The following is a 13,871-nucleotide window of genomic DNA, read 5'->3' on the forward strand; positions in this document are numbered from 1 at the left end:
TATTTGCTTTACAATACATTAGAGTTTATGATTAATGATGGACTGATATGCTAAATCAATACTAAATCTTGGGTTAGTTTTATTGAAACTGGAAGGAGCGATGTAATGTCTGTTGTAAGTAGTACAAAAACAATAGCATTTTTGTCAATTAGAAAATATTGGTTTTTAGAATTGAGTATAAAACAACGATAGTATATTTATATTATTTTAACAGTTCTCATTAAATAAAATGATTGTGGTCATAATATTTAATATTTAAAAAAGTTTCTATAATTATTACTGGTATATACAATATAAAATGTTATTTTGTATAGAAAATATAGTTTTTAATAATAAATACGAGTAAAATAAATAACGTTCTACCGTTTCCTGGCATTACGAAAATTGAATACGGTTTTTTATAAACAAAAATAAATACATTAAATAAGTCAACCGTCTATCATTTCCAGGAATCACAAAAGTCAATATTTTTTTACTGGTTGGGGGTGAATTTGACGAATTTTAATGCTACCAAGATGCGCCTGCGATGTTTTCTATTTCAATTTTTCCTACGTGTTTATTATGTAAATGTGTCGTGTATTAGATGTGTTACTTCTGACTAATATGTATAATATTAATTGAAGATTGTTTTTCATAAGTTATTTCGAAACAATACCTTAGTTTAAGAGTTTCATTTTGAGACAACAATTTTATTCATATTGTATACACAGTGTGGCCTATTTGGAAGTGGAACCTCCCCGCAATTTGTATTTTTGTCTCACTTTGACAAACTTTTTTCAATTGTGAAGCATAAAAATATGTACTTAAAGACTAAAGGTTTATTTGTACATACAGTACTGTACATAGTACATATTTTTGGTCAAAAATCGTATTTTTAAGGACAAATATTAAGGAAAGCATACTAGCAATTTTGGCATAGAAAAAGCACCCCTTGAAATGAATGGAGCTTTTCTCCTCTCAATAAGAAATATTTGGGAATTATATTAATTCCTTAATACCTAAATTTTAATTACTTCCACCAATCTACTATTTAATTTAGTGCATTTATAAGGGATAATTTCCTAAGACAATTTATTAATTCTACCATGAACTAAGAAAATGTGAGTTTTAAGATTATTAGTAATATATATAATTTAATTAGTATAATATTCCAATATTGTTGAAAAATAAGATATTTTGTGGTCTTTTGACAGTTTATTTCATAGATTAATTTAAAAATAAATTCATAAAAAGAATAATTAATTTTAAATTTATCCACAAAATAATGATGCTACATATTTTTATGAAATTTGGTGTATACCCATCTTAGGGTGCTTAATCAAATAGTGTAGTTATATTTCTTATAAAAGTTTGCCATTATGATTTATTCACTTTAAATGTACCCTGGAGGATTTAGTTTTAGGCAATATAATTGAAAGAATAGTTTCATATAATGTCAAATTTGGATAAAAAATACAAATTTAATATCAATTATTACAATCAATTATTAAATATTATGTTCCCAATAAGTAATATAAAAATTGCAAGTATGAGTAGAGAATTCTTAAATTAATGAATTTGTTATGGCGGATTTAAAGTACTGTAATTTGATTAAAACTATAATTTAATAATTAAATATTTAAATATTAAGAATTAACATTAAATTAGTTTGAACTAATTTAAACGTTATTATATATTTTTAAATAAATATACATATTAATTGAGTAGTTCAACTTTATGTCGTTTCCAGAAATAATAAAAATCGACGGTGAACAAGTAAATTAAAACACTTCTAAAGAATTTTTGATGAGAACAAATCTCGTCGGCGATGTTTTGTAGGTTTTTTCGTTATTTTATATTGTATATATTATGTAAATTTGACGTCTGGTGTTTTATGATTGCTGTGAGTGAATTGTTTGACTTTTTGGATTGAAAACTCTTAAAAGTTTTATGGAAACTGATTAAAAATAAGCGACAACGTTGTGATTCCTATTGTAATAGGTCCATTTACTCTCTTTTATGATTATCAATTAATGTTTCCAATAAATAAAATTTAGTGTTACGGCCCATATTTTAAAAATTACCAGTAAATTTGTAATGGTGGATTTGAAATATTGTAATTCGATTAAAATCATAATTTAATTATAAAACATTTAAATTTTATTTATAAATGTTAAATTATTTTGAACAAAATGTTAATTCATGTTGAAAATATAGTTATATTTATTTATTTGTAGTATTTTTTATCCGAATTTGACATTCTTTTTTCAACTGTAAAGCATGAAAATTTGTATTAAGAAAATGCAGGGTAAGCATAAAATTGTTTAATGAAAATCTATTAAGCACTCCTTAAATAGGTATACACCATATTTCATATTATGTGTTTATGAATTTATTTTTTTAACAGTAGTCTTTGGAGTAATCTGTTAAATACCAATAACACAAATTATCTCATTTTTCAACACCATTGTATAATAATTTTATTATATTTTTCGTTTATGGTTATTTTTCTTAATTGTTCTGGAGTAATTTCTGCACATGATGATTATTTATTGTCCTACACACTTTGAGTGTTACAAGTATTAGTATATACTTATACTAATAATTGTAACTTATAAGTAATAATAATATTGTTGAAGAAGATAAGAAGTTATTCTATTTTTGTCATTTTATTCCGTGGTCTACTTGGTTAGAAATATAAATTAACAAGAAAAATATGATTTTTAATTTTTACATAGAATTATGAATATGCATATTTTTTATGAAATTGAGTATATATATATTTCAGGGGATGCTTAATCCAGTGGTGTAGTTAGATTTTCTATAAATAACTAGAGTATTCCAATATTCTTGAAAATAAGTTAATTTGTGCTATTTTAGACAGTTTATTTTATAGACTATTTGATTAAAGAAATTCATAAATATAATATTATTTTTAATTTATTCACAGAATTATGAATATGCATTTTTTATGAAACTGAGTATATACCCATTTCAGGGAATGCTTAATCCAATGGTGTAGTTAGATATTCTATAAATAATTAGAGTAATCCAATATTCTTGAAAAATAAGTTAATTTGTGCTATTTTTGACAGTTTAATTTTTAGACTACTTGATTAAAGAAATTCATAAAAAGAATGTTATTTTTAATTTATCTACAGAATTATGGATATGCATATTTTTTTATAAAATTGAGTATATTTACCCATTTCAGGAGATGCTTAATCCAGTGGTGTAGTTAGATTTTCTATGAATAATTAGAGTATTTCAATATTCTTGAAAAATAAGTTAATTTGTGCTATTTTTGGCAGCTTATTTTATAGACTACTTTATTAGGGAAATTCATAAAAAGAATAATATTTTTAATTTATCCACAGAATTATGAATATTTATATTTTTATGAAATATCAAATATACCCATTTCAGAAAGTGCTTAATCTAAAGTATAGTTAGATTTGTAGAAAAATTACTTGTATTATTTTTTCAATATTCATTTTTAAAAAATATAGTGGGTGTTAGACCAAAAATGTGACATTTTATCCATAAGTATGTAATATTTAACAATTGAAAAAAAATATAAAGTTATTCCGTTCAAGTGGGCTACAATGTATATAAAGTTTGTATATATAAAGTAATATATTAAAGTCATAAAAATAATATACAAAACCGAGTATTCCGAATAAAATTTCAGTGGAATTAACTAAATACTCACATATTATCTTGTTTTTCAGCAGCGAATCCATCATTCGATCCATCTGAAACAGAAATCAACGGATTAGCCACATCGGATAGTCGGAATGCGTAAATATTTGGGCGCGTCGTTACGAATTTTATTACGAATCCATCAAACCACTTTATTAAACTTCCAATTCGCACTTTAGCGGATCGATTTGTTTAAAATTTACGAGCTTTCCTTACGGTTTTATTACACGGCCGGCTGCGATAATTCAGTTTTTAAATGACGAAACTTTCCGAACCGTTTAATTTCCATTCGTTCCCGAATTAAATTCGTATATCGCAGATTAATTGCGAACTTGGGCCACTTAATATTTACGGCTAATTGGACTTCCCGGGCCCGTTTGCCGGGAGGTCAGACTTTATATATCTTCGTCCCATCTGTGTACGATTATGTATTGGGACGATAATTGTTTCCGATTGCAGTTAATAAAGTTTCACCACCATTTATTATTTTATTCGGTTTTAAACGTTAGGTGCCGGTAAAAGGATATTTATAGTTGGTCGGGTTTATTGGTCGACGACTATAGATAAGGAAACAATGGTCACGAAAGCCTCAACCTTTACACCGGTAAAAGGAATTTAGGTTTATGTATTATAAAATCAATTCCAAACGTTTTTCTTCTCGAGGATTAAAAATGGAATATTCATTACAGTATGTAACAAAGGACAGACAAGCCAGATACATAGTCCAAATTGTTAATAAAAATAGGTGGATAAGTGCAGTGCGGAGTCATTATCAGGCTAAATACAAAGAGTGCCTTGGGTTGTACACACAGAACATCATGGTTTCATCTTCATCAAAATTGGCTTTTGTCTTAGATAGTGTAGTGGTATCGGAATTGTCAATCTTTGATGTGGAAGTGGAAAAAGTACTTTGGTACATGTTCCCATTTCGTATTTATTAACGTCAATGCTCTCCTACATCGAACCCAAGTTAAAATTAGGAGAATTGAGTAGTAATCACTTTACCTGGGTATGAAACTAATCTAGCATGTAATATTCAGATTAATTCGGGGCCGTTTAAATCCTTCTGTGTATGTGTAAAAATAAATTTTAGTTAAAAACGTTCACCATCAACTTTATTTAAAAAAAATATAACAATATAAATTAACAAGAACTTTTCAGCCCAACTGTTATTTGGAAATAATTTAAATTATGATGAATTAACAATTTTGAAAACTTCGGGTATAATCAAAAATTAAGTAGTTCTAATTCTCTCTTTGCACGGAATGTAAATGACCATATGTTATGTTATACGCTATAAAAAACGGGCATTTGGTCGTTTGGTCTGAACAATAGTTTTAAGCTGTTAAACACAATGTTTGTAAGGGTGGTGAATCTAAATCATGATGAAAAATGGTTGAAGGTTGAAACCAACTTGGTTTATGATTTATCTTAATATACGTAATTCAAATGAACATTTTATTAATTACATTGTATAGAATAATAACATAAATGATTTAATTACTTCAATCAATGCATAGAAACTGGTTGGTAATCTTCTGGAACAGATCAGAAACGAGTTTCTTCAGCCAAAAAAAGGTGTGGAACATCATTTAAAAGATTCTTAACCATAGAAAGAATATGGCGAATATATTGTAGACTGTACGTGTGCTACTCATAAAATGAGTTCATAAAAAACTTGGAGGGAGATAAGTTTTTGTTGTTAATGGAAAAGGCTTGTTACTTCTTCATGGCAACGAAACACCACATGTCCCATTAGAAACCCAGAATAAGTTTCAAAATAATAAATAGGGAGTTCTACCTTATTCGCCGTACAGTCACAAACATCTCCACGTAACCATTATTTAATTTTGTTATTGATCAATTTTTTACGTAATAAATGATTTAATTCTGAAGAGGAGGTTAAAATTTAGGTTGATCTTTCCTTTAGTTTCAGTTACACGGTATTTTTCTCCAGTAGCATGATTTTGTAGATCTTGGCAAATAATTGTTGATTATTTTATTGAAAAAAAGTTATCTAAAACATGGTTATCCTTTCAGGGAACTTACACATCGATTTTTGATTTAAAACATGAACGAAATAGTCTTTAAAAAAAAAGGGATTTGCAATGTTTTATGGCCGTAGTTGCCGTTTGTTTTATGCGGGACATAAAACAACCGGAATGTAGTGTTTCATTAGCATAGAAAACAATAATAAAGGTGCAGGAGTCTGTGTTGAGCGAAGCCTAAAAAGAGGAATTATTAGTGAGTTATGGAGTTGCGGAGCAAATTTTACGGCATTTTATGAGACGCGTTTTGCATATTATTAAATTGTGCAATGTATAACACGATAAAATAACCAAAACAAATTTATGTCGACTGCGGAATGCATTTTGAGTTGCACCCCATTTTTCTCGGTGCTCGAAGAACATTCCGACGTTCTCGAGAAGAGTTGCCGGGAATCAACGAGATTAATTGATCGTTCCCCTCGGTGTAATAAGTTACACGACTGCATAAAAAAAAACTGGAACACACTCGAGGAGTAGCTTTGTTTTATCTATTTCTTGAATTATTAAAGTGAAATATCTTTATGGAGATACACAGACGGTGAATATTACCTGGGGGTGAATATTTCGTCGCGTTCAACGTAAAAACGGTCGCATCGAAGTTTAATATCTTCCCCTCGGGTTATTTAATAATGTTACACATCGCGTTATCTACACTTCTTTAAACAGATTTCTCCCTAATTTTCGTAAAACATTTTTTTCCGAACGAGGCTGTTTTAAAAAGGTAAAGATGCCTACTTTATCCTCGTTGACGTTACATTATTTTAATCTGAAATAATCCCGTGTTTGTTACAGAATACTCTAAACAATCTTGTTGTTGTTTTGTAAACCGAATTAAATCTTAATTTGTATTCCCTTTGAAATTTCAGTTTGTCTTTGTCGGGGATTACAATGAAAAAATTGAGTATTTCGTATTTCAGGCTTGCTTAAAATTCATGGGCCATAAAAACTGAAATATCGTTATGACAAAAATCACAGATGTTGAATATTGCCAACAGTTTCCTCAAAATATAAATTTCCATCCTAATATCCACGACTGTGAAATTATTTAACGCGTTTTTCAGTGTCGACAATTGTCCAGGAAAAAATACGTCTGCGGTTTGATTTATCCTCACAGCACCCTCAGGAGGATATACGATGCCGGGACCGAGACCCCGAGACGCACTAAAACGTCCCGCATTATGAACTCCGGTCCCGGGAATGAAGAGGGTCCGCCCGATAAGGCAAAGTGATCTTTATCCGTCGTTAAATATGAATCAACTTGATAGAATACGTCTTCCACCTAGTCCGCACCATATTTATTATTTACGGTGAGAATAGGTCGTGATAAATCAACCCGCTAATTTACCAAAAAGCGGCGGTCCATTTAGTTTATAAAATAAAAAATTGAGGGGTTCGGTATGTCGAAGATCAAACGGATAAATTGTCGGTCGTAAAGTTGGAGACTCTACACGAAATTATATTCCGCAAATATTGAATCAATAGAACAACTTTTTACAACTTTATTCTGTTCTGGGGCTAATATTTACGGCTTTGGCCCACTTACTGGATGTGTGTGTGATATATTTGGATATTTTCATTTATTGGGTATGTTGTTTATATTTCTTAAGAAATTATGGGTTGGTCCAAACAAATCTCTATATTAAATTCCGACGTTGACGTGACTGGTGCTATAGAGTCATCATATTACAAAAAATTCTCTAATAAAAGAGAAGAACAACAGAGGTATATTAAAAATATTTTCAAAATGTCTTTAATAAATCATTCTCAAAATTCTTTTATTAATTTATTTTTAATTGTTAATAATATTTTCAGTATATAATAGATGTTCTCAAGAAATTGTTTCCTTTGCAGACAACAGTTGATAACTTGAAATGTTCTAATGCAGAAAATTATTCAAACAATGAAAGGAAACATTACATATGTTTAACATAATGTGAAAGTGGTTTAAAGCCTTACATGATTAGATAAATGAAGGAACAAGAAATTACATGGTAAAGTTTAAGTGGAATTTACGATGTACATACAGTGTGATCCAATTGAAAGCGGGACACTCTTATATTTATTCACGATTTTGAAAAACTTATTTTTCAATTGTAAATCATGAAAATATACAAAATGGAACAGTTTTTGGCCCAAAACCTACAGAGTAATTTTTAGGAATAAAAATTGAAGAAATCACACTACTTTTTATAGAAAATCTAACTACACCACCAGTTTAAGCGCCCCCTAAAATAGATACATAATAAAGTTACATAATTTTGTGAAAAAATTTAAAAGTAACATTCTTTTTAAATATTAATTTATCTTATTTTTCAAAAATATTGGAGTATTATTCTAATAATAGTATACTTATACTTTTATATACTGATTGGAAAGTCTTTTGACCTAATGAATTTTGAGAGAGACATCATGTATGACAGAGACAGTAAAAGATTCCCACTACGAAGCAAATTTGCAGACTTTTACTGGCTGTCGTGTTTGATGCTTCTTTCAAAATACAGTCGGATTAAACGGTTTTCGATTGGTATATAATTAAATAAGTTAATTTGTGCTATTTTTGACAGTATATTCTATAAACCAATTAATAAATTTGTAAGAATATAATTTTTATTTTTCTACGGAATAATGAATATGCATAATTTTTTTATTGAATTTGATATAAACCTATTTCATTTGGTGCTTAATCCACTGACAGTTAGATTTACTATAAAAATGTATTAAAATGATTTTTTCAATTTTTATGCCTAAAAAATTTCCCTGTAAGTGACGTGACATTTTGTCCATAATTTTTTTTTCAGGCATTACAATTGAAAAAAAAATGTTTGTTAAAATCGATTAAAAAATATAAATTTCAAATGGGTGACAGTGTGTATTAATTTAATTTAGTATAAATACTATTTTTACATGTATTTTTTTAATACGTTTTTACTTATTCTAGGATGAATTTAATAACATGTTAAAAATGTTAATACACAAGGCAAAAATAAACAACGAAATATAAATATTGCCTTTGATGAATTGCATATGATGAAAGTTACATTTTTTATATTATATTACTTATAATAGGTTTTTAGTCTAAGGTTCTTCTTATCTTAGTTTTCCATTTTTTCTTCAGTTCCATATGGCAAAATCCATATTGTACAGAAAATTTTTATTTACATTTCCTATAGGAAATTGAATGCTTTACAAAAAAGATATCTTACAATTTTTTCATAACTCTTATCATTTAGAAGATATCGGAGGTCATAGAAGAATTTAACAAAAATTTCTTTTTTACTTCTAAATTTTATAACTCGTTGATAAATACATATTATAAAATGCGCATATATATCTTTATAAGAAATTAAACGCTCTACAAAAAAGGTCTCTTGTAGTTAATCGATTACTTTAACCATTTAGAAGATATTCGCATTCGAATCCCAATTCTTATCGATTTTATTTTATTATTTGTAATTTTTTATTTGTTATTTTCAACGCAATTTTGAGTTTTTAAATAAAATGGCTATATCGTGCCCCCTAAACCCAATAGATTTGAGTTATTAATTTTTTTTTTAACTAGAAAGTCTAACTAAAATAGTCTGAAAAGCTATTAATGTCGATGATTGAAAGTTAATTTTTGGTATATACGTTAACCAAGGATCGTTTTAACATATTAGAACTCATAATTATTACTTCCAAATTTTATACAGGGTGCTTGTTGTTTACGCTTAATTTTGTGCATCTTAAAACATTAATAACTTTGTTATTTCCAATAGAATACCAAGTATATTTAACATGATTAAATTGAGTATTAAAAGACCTTTCGATTAGTAAACTTATTTCGTATACAACAAATGATTATTTTATAAAAACGTAATGTAATATTGTCAGAAACAAAATAAATGTCATCCACGGCCATCCATTATTTTTAGTACTGACAGGAATATGAGGGTTATCGTTCAAATCCCGCATAAATGCTTCTTGATGAATAGCAACTGTGTTCTCAAAATTTAAGATGTTTAGGTTCATATTTTCAACTCAAGAATCGCCCTCTTAAATATTTTAAATTTATGTTTGAAACATCATGTATTAATATTTATTAATTTTGTGTATCATTTTTTAGCTTTTAAATTTATTATCCCGAAACACGTTTATACAAATATAATACAAAACCTTTAAGTTTAAAAATATAAAACCAATTCAAACAGAGCAGAAGAAAGCTAACGGGATTATAGTGACAAAAATTTAAAATACGTCCATGAGAATTCAGTTACAAACATCGATTAAATTCATATTCTATTTAGATTAGGTGTGTTGGTTGTTAATTTCGGCAACAGTCTCATTTATTTTATATTAGCATAAATTTGGGATAAAGAACTTCATTAAAAATAATACTTACAAGTACTATTAGGAAGCAATAGTAAAATGGTCCAGAGAATAACAACAGCTTACATAAATGTTCCGACCGAAATTATATTTTTAATGGCCAAAATTCCATTGGTAGTATTCCGGATCAGAGAAAGAACTGAAAGCCATAGAATGCCTAATGTGGAAATAAAGACTTAAGATTGAAAGTTGGCAAGGAATTGGAAGAAACCCCTAAACTCTTTATTAGAGATGTGAAGAAGTGGTTAGATTCTAAAAATTAATCTATAAAATGCAAAATACTTACATAGATCAGAATAAAAGATAATGACCAATGTTGGTTTGGTTAAAACAACAAATTGATGTATGATTTTGTTTACAGAATATTAATTCATTTAATTTTATTGATTGAGATTAACCAAGATTAAGATTTTTTGAAATAATATGTGATTTAAAATTTTCGTGGTTTATGATATATTTATTACATAAATTTTAATATTTGTCGTTTTGTTTCTTTTTAATTTTTACCTACCTGTTAATGCATTTTTTCGTAATATTAATAATCACGAATATTCAAATAAGCATAAACTTAAATTAAGAAACCTAATTAGCTGACTTAATGCAGTGCAAAAGGCCAAATCAAGTTAAAAATCTTAATTGCAAATTAAATTAATTATGCATGTACTAAAACCCTGATTTTAAATGCACCTCATCTCCTTTCCATTATTAATACACATAATCATAAAGCAATTTGCAATTTCGCATCAAAAAATTGTACATTCCCGTTTACGTTACATTTACGATCCCCATTATACGAATACCGTGTGATTCCCTTTATTGTTTCGTTCGTCCTGCTTCCGTATTTGCGGCACTAAACAAACAAACAAAAAAAAGAAGGCATTTTTATCGCCGAATTTAATATGCAACGGAATTGGATTGTTGAAGCGTCTATTTTTAAAACTGAAATTACAAATCAATGGCAAACGAATTCAATTCAATGAAAGCTGTCATTACTGTTCGCTTTCGCGGAATCGGCGATCGATTTGGTAAGACTGCAAAACTTTTATGATATACTTGTTGTTGTTTTTTTTTTTTAATTTTTTCTAGCAGGAAACTTATAAATATGTAAATTAATGACGAGTGGGAGTTGATATTTATCGACTTCCTGAAACTAGTTTAGTGGCAAACGTGCAGAAAAAGTCTACGACTATCAATTTCCGGCCATAATTTATGGTCGTCATAAAATATGTTTTTTTTTCCAATGTAACACGTTGTAAAAACTTATATGTGCCATTTATATATTATATCTAGAAGAATTATATTCCCAAAGGAGACTTTACAAACTAAGATTTATTAAAAAACACACACAATGCTTTGGAGTTTTAAAATTAATTCATCAATATATTTTGTGTAAATCAAATTTGTTTTAATAATTTTTCATTAATTATTTAAGATTTAATTAATGTTTAGTTTAGTTTTACTTCACGTGTTTTATAAAATATTTGATATCTGCCATTTGTATATTGTATTTGGAAGAATTATATATACGAAGGAGTCTACAAACTATAATTTATTTCTAACAAATAATGCATAAAGAAGTTATGAGTTTAATATTATTCATCAATATAATTATATTTATGTTGGATTATTACGCTATAATATTTTAGTTTCACAAGAATTTTACAAAATATTTGATCATCTCATGTATGTTATGCCAGATTTATATTATATTTGGAAAAATTGTATCTTCGAAAGAGATTCTACAAATTATGATTTATGTCAAACAAAGAACATATAAACAGGTGTGGAGTTTAAAAATAATGTGTCGATATATTGTGAGTAAATCAAACTGGTGTTAATATAATTTTTTTATATTTTTTTAATATTGAACTGATGTTGAATTATTACTTTATGATATTTTAGTTTTACTTCAAGTTTACAAAATATTTTAACATTTCATATCTGTCAATTTTATATTATATGTGGAAGAATTATGTACTTAAAATAGACTTTACAAACTCAGATTTATCTCGAACAAAAAACACTGAAAAGAAGTTTTAAGTTTAGAATTAATGTATCACTATATTATGTGTATATCAAACTTGTTTTAATAATTTTTTATTAAATTTTTAAGATTTAACTTATATTGACTTATTACTCTATAATATTAAGTATTTTGAAAAATATTTTCTCATCTCATTGTGTGCTATTTTTATATTTTATGTGGAGGAATTCTATTCCTAAAGGGAATTTAATGAATATTGAATTTTTGCATTAAAATATTTTAGTTTTACCTCAAGTATTTTACAAAATATTCTTATATCTGCCATTTATATATTATATTCGGAAGAATTATATATAAAGGAGTCCACAAACTAAGATTTATTTTAAACAAATAACACATAAAGAGGTTTTGAGTTTATTTAGTTCATCATTTTAATTACTAATATTGAATTATTACGCTATAATATTTTAGTTTCACTTCAAGTATTTTAAAAAATATTTTAACATCACATGTCTGCCATTTTTATATTATATTTGGAAGAATTATATAAATAAAGGTGTCTAAAAACTAGTATTGTGTTCCCAAAGGAGACTACAAAATAAAATCTATTTTAAAAAAACACATAAAATGGTTTTGAGTTTTAAAAGTAATTCATCAATATCTTTTGACTAAATCAAGCTTCTTTTAATATAATTTCATTTCATTTTGTTACAATATTTTATGCTTTACTCCAAATATTTTACAAAATATTTTAACAACTCATATCTACTATTTATATATTATATTTAGAAGAATTATATAAACAAACTAAGATTTATTTCAAACAAATAACGCATAAAGAGCTTTTGAGTTTATTTAGTTATCAGTGTAATTAAACTAATGTTGAATTATTACGCTATAATATTTTAGTTTCACTTCAAGTATTTAAAAAAATATTTTAACGTCCCATGTCTGCCATTTTAATATTTTATCTGGAAGTATTGTATTCCCAAAGGAGACTACAAACTAAAATCTATTTAAAAAAAAAACACAAAATGGTTTGGAGTTTTAAAAGTAATTCATCAATATCTATTGACTAAATCCAGATTGTTTTAATAATATTTCATACGTTTTAATAAATGTTGAATTTTTGAGATACAATATTTTAGTTTTACCTCAAATATTTTACAAAATATTTTGACATCTCATATCTACCATTTATATATAATATTTGGAAGAATTATATAAACAAAGGAGTCTTCAAACTAAGATTTATTTCATACAAATAACGCATAAAAAAGTTTTGAGTTTAATATTTTTCATCAATGGAATTAAACTAATGTTGAATATTACGTTAATTTCCCTTCAAGTATTTATAAAATATTTGGACATCTCATATCTGTTAGTTTTATATTATATTTGAAAAAATTATACCTTCAAAAGAGATTTCACTTATGATTTATCTCAAACATTAATACACACATAAATAGGTGTGGAGCATAAAATTAATATATCAATATATTATGAGTAAATTAAACTTGTATTAATATAATTTTTTTAAATTTTAAAATGATGTTGAATTATTACGTAATATATTAAAGGAAACTTTACAAACAAATATTTATCTCAATCAAATAATGCACAAAGAAGTTTTTACTTTAAAATTAGTGTATCAATTATAGGCATATCAAACTTGTTTTAATATTTAACTGATGTTGAATTATTACACTATAATATTTTAAGTAATATTAAGTAATTTGCAAAATATTTTAACATTCCATCTTTATATTTTATGTGGAAGAATTCTATTCCCA

General features: G+C 26.7%; 1 protein-coding gene across 2 annotated transcripts in view; it reads right to left on the minus strand.

Moving 5' to 3' along the window:
* Positions 1–13,871, minus strand: part of LOC109602533 (5-hydroxytryptamine receptor 7-like) — a 152,976-nt gene that overhangs the window by 61,080 nt on the left and 78,025 nt on the right. For both annotated transcript variants that reach the window (XM_049968102.1, XM_049968099.1), the window contains exon 2: positions 3,692–3,734. The gene's annotated coding sequence lies outside the window, so the exon portion shown is untranslated. The remainder of the gene's footprint in view (positions 1–3,691; positions 3,735–13,871) is intronic.

Source organism: Aethina tumida, chromosome 5 (assembly GCF_024364675.1).
Source record: "Aethina tumida isolate Nest 87 chromosome 5, icAetTumi1.1, whole genome shotgun sequence".
NCBI lineage: Eukaryota > Metazoa > Arthropoda > Insecta > Coleoptera > Nitidulidae > Aethina > Aethina tumida.